The 15,952-nt window shown below is 38.7% G+C and overlaps 1 non-coding gene across 1 annotated transcript; it reads left to right on the top strand.

Annotated features, from left to right (window-relative positions):
- Positions 1 to 12,250: 12,250 nt before the first annotated feature.
- LOC116119392 lies at positions 12,251 to 12,357 on the top strand. Its single transcript, XR_004126392.1, has one exon. It is a non-coding gene; the product is annotated as a small nucleolar RNA R71 (small nucleolar RNA).
- The last annotated feature ends 3,595 nt before the right edge of the window (positions 12,358 to 15,952 follow it).

Consider the following 15,952-nt stretch of genomic DNA (forward strand, 5'->3'; position numbering starts at 1 on the left):
ACAAATGTGAGTACCACATCCTGTGTCAATGACCCAAGATGTTGAGGGAGAGAAATTAATCTCAATCATAAAAATACCTGAAGTTGTAGCATCTGACTTCTTCTTGCTTGAGAGGAAACCTGCAGTGTTTCCTCCAGTGGTCAGGCTTGCCACAAAAGAAGCAGACTACCTTGCCCTTCCCTATGCCACTCTTAGGCCTAAGAGCAACCTGACCTTTGGGCTTGGACTTGGGTTTGGCCTTGGCCCTACCCTTTCGTTACCTTTTGCTTTACTGGCAACAACCAGTAAAACAGGCTTGCTTTTTCAAGTCCTGCTCTGCAGTCCTCAACATGTTCAAATGTTCTGACAGGGTTTTCTCCATCGTGTTCATATTGAATTCATTATGAACGGAGCTAGAGTCAAGCAAGGATTGCAGAATTAAATCCATTTGTAATTCTGCATCCAAGCCACATCCAAGTCTCAAGCCTCTCTATATGCTCGATCATCTGCACATGAGGACCAACTTGGGATCCCTCAGTCAGACGGTCCCAAACAGTGCTTTCGACACCTTGTACCTCTCATGTCGAGCATTTGTTTCGAAAACCTCCTTGAGGTGTAGAATAATGGAAGAAGCGTCCATATTCCATGCTCTTTTGCAACATAGGTGTGATCGATGCAAGATCAAGCATTGAACGTTATCAGCATCATCAGGAACTTTTGATAAGTATCCTTTACTTCCTAAGTGGCATTAGGATCAAGCTCAGCCAAGTATGGCTTTTCAAGGATATACAATTTCTTTTCTGACTTGAGTATAATCCGAAGATTACGTTACCGTCTAAGAATTGGATCCATCCAATCTGTTTCTATTCTCAATTATCGGTCGCAGGTTCATAATGCTCATTTTGGTGAATCTACAATTGCAGAAAAATAAAGTCATTATAAAGTTCATTATTATTTAATATGGTCTTTTATTAAACATTCTCCACTATTTTACTCAAGTCAATAGCCCTCACTATTAACCCAGGAAACCCGTTGACTTTCCTATGTGACTGAGATCCCATCCGGCCCATTTCAAACCTTCGCTTTGGCGAAGCCAAAAAGTGGATTAGGTGCCAACAAACTTAATCCACACCAGTTGATAGCTCCTACTATCAACCTCAAATGTGAAAAATCCAACAAGCCAATCACACAATCCAATGGCTCCAAACCATTGTCCTCAAGTGTGATTCTCAGTATCAGTAAAGTGGACACTACATGTCACCACTTACACACAATATGTTTACTGCTCTACTATGCCTATGGCGTGTTTACAACCTTTGCTTTGGCGAACAAGCAAAACCATCATTTTAGTCGACCCATCACCATTAAGGAAAACTCTAATGCATTTTAACCTCCCACTGGTAGAAGTTGTACCCTTCGCTTTGGCGAACAAGGTTTCGACGAACAGTGGTTTGATTAAAACCATGGTGATGGAAGGCTTCCGTGACTTAATATTTCTTTGATTGAGGGTTTGTTATTTAATGTCCACCAGATTATATCTTTGTTAGAATGACATTGTTTGGCATGTTATTCACATTCAACCTTAGCATGCTTCTAAACAAAATATAAACGTGCCAGTACATGGCCCAACTAAAACCATTTTCTCGAGCCTAAAGGAATCGGTGGGTCACCTAGGGGTCCTGTATAAACATCTTGAGTCTTCAAGTGTGGTTGCCTAGACCTTTGTTCCATTCTCAAGTACATTACAAAAACATCATTCTAAATTTACAATAAAATTAATCTTAAACTAATTTTAACTCACAATTTAGAACCTCGATTTACATTCGAGGGGAGTGAGATGAGAAGAGAATGTACATTGAGAAGAGGAGAAAGGCAGGACACGTAGGCCATATTTATAAATTATACAACCATACATACCCAAAAATATTTTAAAACATTCACCATAGGTCTAAGGCTCGTACCAGGCACCATGCAATATACAATCAATTTTTGAATCGGGTAGGTTATTTATTAATTACCCTCTTAAATTTGCAGAATGATCATTGGCTTATAGGTTATTAAAACTGCAGTTCGGTCCCTTCGCAAAAACACAAAATTGGGGTAGCAGCCACGCGCTGCGGCAAAGTTTTTATCTTCACCGTGGCGGAAAATTTGCAGGTAGTAAATCTTCGCCATGGCGAAACCTGGAAATCCCCATATGAATAGTTCAGTTTTTTGCAGTTTTGTGTAATAACACGAATCCAAATCAAATCGAACGCACCACGTTCAACCAGGATATCAACCAACCATATAACATCCACAACACATTATTAAACCAATTTATCATTTGAATCATTCATCCATAAGCGATTCTTCAGATTTTGCAGATTTTCAAAAATAACAGTTATCAACCCATACAGTGTATAGATCATGCAATAAACTGTAAAAATTTGATGCCCGAGGCTCTGCTCCATTGTTATTGAAACTCAGTTACCAGCGGAAAACAAAAACATAACATGATCGTTCCTTAGAACCAAGATCCGGGTACAAATTTACAGTTTATACATATATTAAATCTGCAAAAAAATCATTTAAAGGTTTAAGAAATCATACGCACGTTTGGAGGCTCCTCCAAGTTGTCTGTGAACGTATTTTGCTACAGACACAAGTGTAGGATCGAACCGACGTAGTCCACAGAAAGATAATCCCAAGGAACAAAGAGGGATTTGCTAGATCTTCTTTAGTCTTAAGAAACAAAGAAGAGATGAAGAATATTTTTTATTTTCAATCAAACCCGAAACTGGTGTTGTGACAGTGAATAAGGGTTTGTGTTTTCTTTTTCTTTCAATGAATGAATGAAATGATTTCTTAACCTGTTTCTCAATTAAACTTTTGTTCAAATAGTCAAGTTTAATTGCCCTATTCCCATATGGAATAGGCTTGGTCTCAACCTAAACACCCCTGTTTCCAAACACTCCCAATTAGATATTTATTTTAATTCATCATTATCTCATTAAAAATCAATTATATATTAACATTTAACAAAACGATAATTTATTAACTATATGCGAAACACATATTTAAACGTAATTTCACTTATTTAATTTTTCTAATAAATTAAATAAAGGGTACAACCTTAGCAAATTTAATTGCACTGTGAATTACCAAAATACCCTTTCACCTAAAAAGACAAAAATGCCCTTCTAACTTCCTGGCTCTTAATTATCTTCTATTTGTGTGACCCATAGGCTCCTCATCATACCAGCAGTGTATAGTATCGCGATTAACACCAATTAATCTCTTACTATCCACAGACCAAGATTGGTCCCTAGCAGGCATCATGGCCCCCGATAGATTCGGATTCAGCAAAGTAGCTACCTCAACGATATGGTTACCGTACAATTCAATCCTTTCATCATACGTTATCTCGACGAGACGAAGACATAGAAATAGTGTCAACCTCCGGTTACTTTCGATATTATGTATTCAGTTACTGGAGCAATGACCTGTACTATAAACTGGATAAGCAACAACTCAATCCCACTGTTGCCACAGTTTTAGTGTCATTGCCATACATTGAATTGCACCGTGAGATAACTTCTCCCGTACCCGGAGTGATGAATCCTCTGTCTATCCACCATAGTCTTATACCACTCTTGATGCAGCCAATCCCCACCGTATTGGACGCTCTGAATAGAACTGCGTTAGGCTAGTGTCAAACTGCACCAATCGGTGCACAAGGTGCTCAGTGATCCAAGTCTAAGGATCACATGCACCACCATTTGTTAGAGGATTTGTTCCATAGACAGTGGGGTTACCATCCATATGGATCCTCTGGTGGGGTTAGTCTAGTGAGCTTGCTGCGGTGTATTTGCCACAAGCAAGCACCCATGTGTTTGCACCATTGTCACCAAACAACCTTGACAAGTGAGATCAGTCACTGCCTTTCGATGGGTCGTTCAACACTATGATAGCCTTATCGTATTCTGTGTCCTACTCATAATAATACTGGGGCTACAGACGTTTCTAGAATGGCCACCATATGTGCTCATAGGGTTCTCATTACAAGATTTGAAACACTTGATACCCCGTCACGGTTCTACCATTCTAAGGACATATATCATACATATTGCAATAATAATGATTTACGCGACATAGAGCAAAATGTCTTGTATTGATTAATGAACATTATTACAAAGAGTCAATTCTACAATAATTGATGGCTCTAGGGCATCTACTCTAACAGACCAGACATTAGCTATGCTTTCCACATTCTCAACGTTTATGCATGAGCCAAAGCAATCTCACATGGATGCAATGTGAAGGTACATTAAGTACTTGAAAGGTTTTCCAGGCCCAAGACTCTTTTACCTTAGGACAAAAATTTAGACATCACTAGCATACTATAATTCTATTAGGCACATGTCCAATGACAAGAAAACCCTCACTGGTTTTGTATAAAGCTGGAGGAGCTCTAATTTCCTAGAAACCAAAGAAGCAATCCACAATATCTCTTTCATCAACAGAGGCTGAATACAAAGTCATGGCCAAAGCTACATGTGAGATCACCTGGATACTTGGCTTACTAGGAGATTTGGAGATTGATGTATGCCAAGCACAACCAAAAATTAAATTTACTCTACTCACAACTTGTAATTGCAGTAAGTACAGGTTGATCATAGAGATTAGTTATTCAAATTAGCCAACCTAATATCTATTGCGTGTTTCCTACAACATGCAATATGTAGCAGTATACTAATCGCACAAAGTAATATAATGATGAGTGAGTATCGTTCCCACAAGGATTGTTGCTAAGCACTAGGGTCCTAAAGTTCTCAAGTTGAAGCAATCGAATCTTTTTGGATAAAAGGGAGCAATTTAAACTATGATTAAAACAAAATTTTACTAAATAAAACTTAAACTACGAAAGCAAGATTTAAATGGGATAAAATCAATTCAAACAAACGGTAGGGTTTGACTTCATTCGAACTTTATGGGTTAACCTAACGAATTAAGTTAAATTCATATTCACAGCATTGATTGTAAATCGAACTCTCTAAAGTGTCAAAATACCTTCTCAGGCTATGTTTTCCTACTCTTCCCTATTAACCTTCTGCACCCAACAAATTGAAAGTTAATAATTCTAAGCTCATTAAGCACAAGAATCCTAAATGATTTCATTGGTTCTTGAATCTATCTCTAGCATCCATACTACATGGTGATTACCCAAGAAGCCTAACATGATCATTTCTCAATCTCATCATGTTCATCACATAAAACCAGTAAATGCAGAGTAACACAACAATCAAAGCAAAATGTTTTGAAAAGAAAATAATCAATACTTAACCCATAAAAATCAGAACTACAATCAAAACCCTAACCCAAATGGGTTAGTTCATGACTAAATCACAACACAAATGAAAGAAACGAAAATACTGAAGTTCAACTAATGAAATAAAAGAAAGATAAGAAATCTCCCCAAAATGACGATCCTCTGGTTCGAAATCAAATCTTACCCTTGTTCAATCTCACAAATTTCTCAAAATGAAACTAAGGAAATGTAAAAAGCTCCTTTAACCCTATTCGAAGACTCCCTAAAAAAGGCCAAGTGTTTTCCTTATACCTCGCCCCAAATTCCTCAGAAAAACACGCAAAAGTTAAACTGTGCGTTTTACAAAACTGGAAATTACAACCTCGCCGCGCGAAGAAGAAAATCTCGCCGCGGTGAAGAAAGAAGTAGACTTGGTGCGTGACTGGCGCACTTCACTGCGGCGAAGAAAACCTTCGCCGCAGCGAAGCTTCTGACAATTTCTGAATTTACAGAATTGCCCCTTTGCTTGCATCTTCGCTGATTCTCGATCTTCGGTGCTTCTCCTTGGGAACAAGCTCATAGTGCTTTACCTGCTTCAGAACTCTCCCAACTTTTGAGATCCGCTTACTCTGGAGTCCAGAATTTCTAATTCTGTCTTTATTAGCTCAAAATGTCCATTTTAACCTGAAACATGAAATGTAAAGAATTAACCACATTCAGGTCAAAATGAACTAGAAAGTACCTGAAATCCGACTAAAAAGTCTAATAAAAACGGTATAATCCACGGATTTCAAATACCCCCAAACTAAAGATAGCTCGTCCTCGGCATAAGGTACAAACTTACGGAACAAAAACAACAACAAAAAAAAAAAAAAAAAAAAAAAAAAAAAAAAAAAAACACGAAACACACACACAACAAAACTGAAAGGTGAAAGAACGCAAACACGACTCAAACTCAACATGCGAATTGCCTAGAAATTGCACAGTCTCAAAAGTTGTTGAAAAATTATTATCAGAAAATGTTCAATACTCCAAGAAGTTATAAGTTACATCGACTATCTTCCTCTATCGGTCCACCGAGTAGGTGATCCCCACTTCAATCCACATTCCAACTTCCCAGATTATTTTATGCAGAAATGTAAAGTTTAACAAATGGTGGCAGACTCCATAAGCCTAAATATCGAACTACTCTCCACTAATGAGGACTAGACAAAGATGAGAATCAAAAGGTCTTTAAAAGCTTGTAAGGTTAGGCTCGGGTAGTGGGTTCCAAGAAAAAAAAAGATAGGAAAATACAAAGTAAGAGAACTCGGTTTCCCTCATGCAAACACTCAAGTCAAATCGAACTCCACTTCTTTTCAACCACCAATCAACATGTCCACTAATTTACAACCCTCAAACTCGTATCTTTCTTATTTTGATACCATAAATGCGCGGGTCTAAGGTGTACGTGGCGTTGTTAAACCATAGGTCGCCAAGTACTGCTAGGCAGTTTTTAAGGCTGTTACTAGTTTCCAGCCGATATACCCTTAAACTTGGCAAAAGAAACTAAATTTTTTTTTTTTTGAAAAGAAAATAAACAATTGAGACACATCCATTGAACTGAGGTGAACTACCTCTTTTATTTTTATTGCCCTTCTTACAACCCCCAAACTATTCTTTTAGTCAATTCGTACAACTCTTCCATTTCTTTGTGTTTGCATTAGGATCGAATTCTCCTAAGGGTACGACAGAGTGTTTAGGGTACAAGGATCGGACAATTTTTAGTTAGCCAAGAAAAATGAAGCAAATATGATTCATACGGCTCAAATGGGTGACTAAGGACAATTTCATTCCTGGGTCGGCTAGAAAGGCTCAAACGTTCCAAAAAGAATGCATAAACCATCTCCTCAACCATGTCTAATCCTAGAATTTCGCCTCAAGCACTTCTCTACTAGGTTCTAGAGTCCACCAACATTATCAAACTTTACCTAAGTACATAAAATAAATCTAAGCATGCCGAAAACAATGAAAATGGTGGTTGAATCACTCAACAAACCTCAATCAAAATTCAGTCAATAAACCTACACTTGAAGCAATGCTTAACATTTCTCAACAATAAAAATGCAACAATCCAATTCTCATCATTGATTTCTACAATTCATCATCGGCAAAAACAATCAAATTAAAGAAAAATAACAAAAGTTCAAAATTTTCAAAAATTCCTAATTTTCTTACCCCCAAACAAAAGATGTCATTGTCCCCAATGTCCCATTATGCATCACTTAGGAATGGAAAAACAAAAATAACAAAGGTACAAGAAAGTTCCCTGGTTAATCTGTGAAGTGTCGCTCCACATTGCACACCCGGTCCTTGACTTTTTTTATCATCCAAAATCTGTCAAAATAATTGAAGCTATGGTGTCCATTGTGTTAGCAAAAATTCACAAACTAAATTGAAAATATTACATCCTAATCTCGTCCTTACAACAACTACAAATTAAAAATGAAACAACTAAAACAACTACACAAATCCAAAACAAAAATAAGAACTGAGTTTAATGTTTGAAATGAAAAACCAATTCAACTAAACAAATGAAAATAAAGATAACAACACAGGTGTTCCGATGCTCATTCTTCGCCTCCCTCGTCTTCCTCTTCTTCCTCTTCTTTCGCTTCTGATCTGGAGCCCATCCACTCATCTGAATCTCAATTGGCCTATTGGAATCCGGAAGTGTCAACATTGAGCTTGCTAAAGCTACTCTTCTGCATCTCATACATCATATGGGTCTGCTAAACCAACCAATCCTGACGATTTGCCATCCGTTTCATCATACCCATCATTTGCTGCATCATCTCTTTCTGTGTAGCTGTGGAGCTGGAGGATGTGACAGGGCCTTGTGTGGTTCTCTGTCGTTTTGTCCCTGCTTTTGGTTGCTCAGCTGATGGACGTTCAAGATGCTTTTGATAATAATCTGAGCTGAGAGTTGGGGCAGCATGTAAACATTGCTCATCATCAGACACCTCGACTCTAGCTTGAATGCACAAAGCTGTAATGAGATGTGGGAAAGCGTAACTTGTTCGCCTTGGTTTTGAGGCATGCTAAATACTGTTCCAGATAATATCTCCCACATCAATACTCTTTCCTGTGGCAATAGAATAAAGCAATACTGCCATCTCTTTAGTTACTGTGCTATAGTGCGTTTCCAGCATGATCTTCGTACTAACAAAATACTACCACAGTCGAGCTATCGGTGTCAAATCAGTTCCCTTGAGGGTTTTCTTTTGTTTCTTCGACACCACCCAAGTTGCACTCGGTTTTGCAATGACCGGGAGAATGATATTATCCTTATAACTTGACGTCCTAAACCTTGCGTAATCATCCCAGAAAATCCTGGGCAGTTTATAAAACTCATTGATCTCCTTTTCCAAAAATGGCACATCAACCCCTCTCACAAATACCATATCCTCTTTACAATCTGGGAGATTGGCATAAAACTCCCTCACTAGCGGCTCTACAGCCGGTTGTGCAAGAGCACTCATAAACACTTCCCATTTTCTCCCTCGACTCCAGTCCAGGGCCTGACTCGCGGTCAACCCACGCTCAGGAACAAAACCCTTATCCTTTCTTTTGATAGCCCCTTCATATCTTTTCTGGGCCTCCTCACTCACGAAGCGGTCATCCACCTTTTTTCCTTTTCCCTTGCCCTTATATTGATGCTTGGCCTTGACCGGCATTTTCTCCAAAATTTAAGTGCAACTCAACCAACAATTCAAACCTAAGTGTTCTACATAATCAATTCAATCCTGCAAAAAAAAAAAAACAACACTTCCAAAAATTCGCACTTCAACCCCCAAACTACAATTTTTTTTTTAAATTCAACCAAAACACTTCAAAACTCAAAACCCACACTCCTTAATATCACCACACGCATAAACAACCTTTCCTCAAACAAATTCGAACTCACAAGCACCACAATTTTCACAACTCAACACAACCAAATTTTTTTCAGATCTACAAATTAAAACTCGAAATTGTGTGATAAAAAGTTTAGGGAACTTGAGATGTTACCAATATGACGGAATATTCGACACCAATTTGACCAGAATCAGCCTAGATTGGAAAGGCCCAAATTTCTTGACCTAAAAATTTTGTGAAATTTTCGTAAAATTTGTTGTTGAAATGAGTTGTTTTGGTGTTTGGGGGGGTTAAGGAGTAAGAAAATTGGTTGGGAAAACACTGGGAATGCAATGGATTGAAGTTTGAAAATTTTTCTCTCAAGTGGATATAAAGAGTCGCGTGAAGAATGAAAAGAAAAAGTGGGTATTTATAGAAAACAGTCTTCGCCGCGGCGAAGTCCTTCGTTTATGAACCCTAATTTAAACCCAGGTTTCGCCACGGCGAAGAACAAGCTTCGCCGCGGCGAAGTTCTTCATTCATGAACATAAAATTGAAACCCAAGTTTCGCTGCGGCGAAGAAAAATACTTCGCCGGGGCGAAAAAATACAGTGGCCAATCGCTGCGGCGAGAAAAAATCGTCGTCGCGGTTAAATTTGTTTAGAAAAATTTCGTCCAACCTTCTTCGCCGCGGCGAAGACAAATTCCTCGCCGGGGCAATAAAATACAGTAGCTATCACAAAAATTCAGGTTGCTTCGCCGCGGCGAAGTCTGGGACTTTCAGAATTTAGTTTTACCTAATGTGCTTCGCTGCAGTGAAGAATACTTCTTCGCCTCGGCGAAGTCTGGAGCATTTTCCTTCTTGTATTAGCTGAAAACTTCACCTGAAACACCCAAAAACACAAACATTAAAAATAATCAAAAAAAAAAAAAAAAAAAAAACATTCAACACACTAAAATAAAAATAGAAGAACAAAAATTTAAAACACTTGGGTTGCCTCCCAAGAAGCGCTTGTTTATAGTCAGTAAGCTCGACTCTCTCAATTATTCACGTCAGTCCGGACTATCCAAGTACATCACATCCCGGAACATTCCCTTGTGCTCGAGCTTCTTTTGCTAAATTATCTTTTTCACACAGTGGTCTTGTTGAGAGTTTCACCACCATTTCCATCCCTTGGTCATTACTTTGGTGGTTCAACTCTTCTCACCGACTGTTTTCCGTTTTCTTGACTTTCCCTTACCCTTTTTGAGTTGAGAGACCCTTTCCTTGTGAAAACACAATCTCAACTGTGGCTTATCTCGGAATTTTATGCCACCCCTTTTGTTATGGTCCTCACTCTCGAACTAATTCGGTTTGACAATGTAGCTCTTAATTTCCACTCTAGGATTGTCCAGTAGGAAGGTTTCACTCTTTGCCTGGTCCACCATATCAATTTTCAAACACGACTCTTGTTTAGGTGGAGCTCTCATTGATTCAAGGACATTAAACGTTATTTCTTCATCTTGCATCCTCATGATCAACTTCCCTTCTTAAACGTCGATTAAAGCTCTTCCGGCCGCCAGAAATGGTCGTCCCAGGATAAGAGGAATCTCTTTGTCTTCATCCATATCCAACACAAAGAAATCCGCAGGAAAAATAAACTTGTCCACCTTAACCAACACATCATCCACAATGCCCCTAGGATGCTTTATTGATCGATTTGCAAGTTGCAAGCATATGGTTGTCGGCTTTACTTCACCAATTCCTAGTTTCCTGAAAACAGAAAAGGCATAAGGTTAATGCTAGCACCTAGGTCACATAAAACTCGATCAAAGGTGATATTTCCTATGGTGCAAGGAATCGTAAAACTCCCTGAATCTTTGAGCTTCGGGGGTAACTTCTTTTGGAGAATGACACTGCACTCCTCCGTAAGCATCACCGTTTCCTCATCTTCTAGCTTCCTTTTGTTCGATAGGATTTCCTTAAGGAACTTCGCATAGCTCGGCATCTGCTGCAATGCATCTGCAAAAGGAATGTTAATATGCAGTTTCTTAAAAACATCAAGGAATTTAATAAACTGCTTATCCTGATTTTCTTTTCTGATTCTTTGAGGAAAAGGCATGGGTAGTGTGTGATGCGCCAACTCTGGTGGTATCTCGGGGAAAGGCAATTTCTCTTTCTTTTTCTTTTTCCCCTGTTCCTGCTTCTGTTCATCTTTCCTTGGGCTGGGTGGTTTCTCTTCAGCAATGATTTCTTCATCAACTTCCTCATCAAATTCTTCATTTTGCTTTGATGAAGTTTCCTCTTTCCTTGATTTTTCCACCTTTTCTAAAACTCTCCCACTTCTCAACGAAATTGCATTTACTTGCTCACGTGGGTTAGTGACTGTATTGCTTAGTAAGGAACCCTACGGTCTCTCATTTAGCTTCTCGGCCAATTGGCCCATCTGTACCTCAAGATTCCGAATGGACGCCCCTTGATTTCTAAAATTCGTCCTCATCTCATTCATAAATCTCGTGGTCTCCTGCATAAATTTCCTAAACATGTCCTCCAACTTTGTTACTCTTGGGTCTCCCGATTGATTATTCACCCCTAGTTGGTTATTCGGTAAAGTCCTTTGGTTACATTGATTATTTTGCTGGTTCTGATTGCTCCAAGCTAGATTTGGATAATTTCTCCACCCCGGATTGTATGTGTTGGAATACGGGTTGTTTGGTTGCCTCTGATTTCCTGCCAAGTAGTTCACTTGCTCTGTTGATGAAGATGACGAAGCAAATGTGTTCCCCACTTGACACTCGCTGCTCACATGGTTTCTTGCACAAAAATCACAAGTTAGTTGAGGTACTTGTACAGAGTTTACTTGCATACTTCCCAACTATTTCTAAAGTGCCGTGAGTTGGGCTGAGATGGCTGTGAAAGCATCAACTTCATGAAGACCCGCAGATTTTCTTGGTATTACTCTCTCATTTAGTCTTTGATAGTTGTTACTTGCCAATACCTCAAGCAACTCATAAGCCTCCTCTGGTGTCTTGTTCTGCAAGGCTCCCCCTAATGCTGCATCCACCATGGTTTGCACATTACGCATCAGTCCATTGTAGAATGTTTGGACTTGAAGCCAAACTGGCAACCCATGGTGTGGACATTTCCTCATTAACTCCTTGTACCTCTCCCAAGCCTCATACAATGACTCGGACTCATCTTGTAGAAATGATGTGATATCATTTCTGAGTTTTGCTGATTTAGCTGAAGGGACGAACTTGGTAAGGAACTTCTGTGCTAGATCATTCCAAGTTGTGATAGTTTCCGGTGGTAGTGCCATTAACCACCCCTTTGCTTTATCCCCTAATGAGAATATGTGATGAACATGATGAGATTGAGAAATGAATCATGTTAGGCTTCTTGGGTAATCACCATTGTAATACCCCCAAACAAAGATATGCTCGTCCTCGAGCATAAGGTACAAACTTACGGAACAAAAACAACAAACAAAACGACAAAAAAAAAAAAAAAAAAAAAAAAAACACGAAAAACACAACAACAAAACTGAAAGGGGAAAGAACGCAAACACGACTCAAACTCAACATGCGAATTGCCTAGAAATTGCACAGTCTCAAAAGTTGTTGAAAAATTATTATCAGAAAAATGTTCATCTCCAAGAAGTTATAAGTGTACATCGACTATCTTCCTCTATCGGTCCACCGAGTAGGTGATCCCACTTCAATCCACATTCCAACTTCCCAGATTATTTTATGCAGAAATGTAAAGTTTAACAAATGGTGGCAGACCCATAAGCCTAATATCGAATACTCTCCACTAATGAGGACTAGACAAAGATGAGAATCAAAGGGCTTTAAAAGCTTGTAAGGTTAGGCTCGGGTAGTGGGTTCCAAGAAAAAAAAAGATAGGAAAATACAAAGTAAGAGAACTCGGTTTTCCTCATGCAAACACTCAAGTCAAATCGAACTCCACTTCTTTCAACCACCATCAACATGTCCACTAATTTACAACCCTCAAAATCGTATCTTTCTTATTTTGATACCATAAATGCGCGGGGCTAAGGTGTACGTGGCGTTGTTAAACCATAGGTCGCCAAGTACTGCTAGGCAGTTTTTAAGGCTGTTACTAGTTTCCAGCCGATATACCCTTAAACTTGGCAAAAGAAACTAAATTTTTTTTTTTTTGAAAAGAAATAAACAATTGAGACACATCCATTGAACTGAGGTGAACTACCTCTTTTATTTTTATTGCCCTTCTTACAACCCCAAACTATTCTTTTAGTCAATTGTACAACTCTTCCATTTCTTGTTGTGTTTGCATTAGGAGCGAATTCTCCTAAGGGTACGACAGAGTGTTTAGGGTACAAGGACGGACAATTTTTAGTTAGCCAAGAAAAATGAAGCAAATATGATTCATACGGCTCAAATGGGTGACAAGGACAATTTCATTCCTGGGTCGGTAGAAAGGCTCAAACGTTCCAAAAAGAATGCCTAAAACATCTCCTCAACCATGTCTAATCCTAGAATTTCGCCTCAAGCACTTCTCTACTAGGTTCGAGTCCACCAACATTACAAACTTTACCTAAGTACATAAATAAATCTAAGCATGCCGAAAACAATGAAAATGGTGGTTGAATCACTCAACAAACCTCAATCAAAATTCAGCAATAAACCTACACTTGAAGCAATGTAACATTTCTCAACAATAAAAATGCAACAATCCAATTCTCATCATTGATTTCTACAATTCATCATCGGCAAAAACAATCAAATTAAAGAAAAATAACAAAAGTTCAAAATTTTCAAAAATTCCTAATTTTCTACCCCCAACAAAAAAGATGTCATTGTCCAATGTCCCATTATGCATCACTTAGGAATGGAAAAACAAAAATAACAAAGGTACAAGAAGTTCCCTGGTTAATGAGTGAAGTGTCGCTCACATTGCACACCCGGTCCTTGACTTTTTTTATCATCCAAAATCTGTCAAAAATAAGAAGCTATGGTGTCCTTGTGTTAGCAAAAAAAATCACAAACTAAATTGAAAATATTACATCCTAATCTCGTCCTTACAACAACTAAAAATTAAAATGAAACAACTAAAACAAATACACAAATCCAAAACAAAAAAAGAACTGAGTTTAATGTTGAAATGAAAAACCAATTCAACTAAACAAATGAAAATAAAGATAACAACACGGTGTTCCGATGCTATTCTTCGCCTCCCTCGTCTTCCTCTTCTCCTTTCTTTGCTTCTGATCTGGAGCCTCACCATCTGAATCTCAATTGGCCTATTGGAATCCGGAAGTGTCAACACATTGCGTTGCTAAAGCTACTCTTCTGCATCTCAACATCATATGGGTCTGCTCTAAACCAACCAATCTGACGATTTGCCATGTTCATCATACCCATCATTTCTTGCATCACTCTTCTGTGTAGCGTGGGAGCTGGAGGATGTGACAGGGCCTTGTGTGGTTCTCTGTCGTTGTTGTCCTGCTTTTGGTTGCTGCAGCTGATGGACGTTCAAGATGCTTTTGATAATAATCTGAGCTGAGAGTGGGGCAGCATGTAAACATTGCTATCATCAGACACCTCGACTCTAGCTTGAATGCACAAAGCTGTAATGAGATGTGGGAAAGCGTACTTGTTCGCCTTGGTTTTGAGGCATGCTAAATACTGTTCCAGATAATATCTCCCACATCAATAATCTCTTCTGTGGCAATAGAATAAAGCATACTGCCATCTCTTTAGTTATGTGCTATAGTGGGTTTCCAATGATCTCGTACTAACAAAATACTACCACAGTCGAGCTATCGGTGTCAAATCAGTTCCCTTGAGGGGTTTTCTTTTGTTTCTTCGACACCACCCAAGTTGCACTCGGTTTTGCAATGACCGGAGAATGATATTATCCTTATAACTTGACGTCCTAACCTTGCGTAATCATCCAGAAAATCCTGGGCAGTTATAAAACTCATTGATCTCCTTTCCAAAAATGGCACATCAACCCCTCTCACAAATACCATATCCTCTTACAATCTGGGAGATTGGCATAAAACTCCCTACTAGCGGCTCTAAGCCGGTTGTGCAAGAGCACTCAAAAACACTTCCCATTTTCCTCCCTCGACTCCAGTCCAGGGCCTGACTCGCGGTCAACCCACGCTCAGGAACAAAACCCTTATCCTTTCTTTTGATAGCCCTTATATCTTTTCTGGGCCTCCTCACTCACGAAGCGGTCATCCACCCTTTTCCTTTTCCCTTGCCCTTATATGATGCTTGGCCTTGACCGGCATTTTCTCCAAAATTTAAGTGCAACTCAACCAAACATTCAAACCTAAGTGTTCTACATAATCAATTCAATCCTGCAAAAAAAAAAAAACAACCTTCCAAAAATTCGCACTTCAACCCAAACTACAATTTTTTTTTTAATTCAACCAAAACACTTCAAAATCAAAACCCACACTCCTTAATATCACCACACGCATAAACAACCTTCCTCAAAAAAATCGAACTCACAAGCACCACATTTTCACACTCAACACAACCAAATTTTTTTCAGATCTACAAATTAAAATAACTGAAATTGTGTGATAAAAAGTTTAGGGAACTTGAGATGTTACCATATGACGGAATATTCGACACCAATTTGACCAGAATCAGCCTAGATTGGAAGGGCCAAATTTCTTGACACTAAAAATTTGTGAAATTTCGTAAAATTTGTTGTTGAAATGAGTTGTTTTGGTGTTTGGGGGGGTTAAGGAGTAAGAAAATTGGTTGGGAAAACACTGGGAATGCAGGATTGAAGTTTGAAAATTTTTCTCTCAAGTGGTATAAAGA

The sequence above is a fragment of the Pistacia vera genome, unplaced genomic scaffold, assembly GCF_008641045.1.
Source record: "Pistacia vera cultivar Batoury unplaced genomic scaffold, PisVer_v2 Contig888, whole genome shotgun sequence".
In the NCBI taxonomy this organism is placed as follows: Eukaryota; Viridiplantae; Streptophyta; class Magnoliopsida; order Sapindales; family Anacardiaceae; genus Pistacia; species Pistacia vera.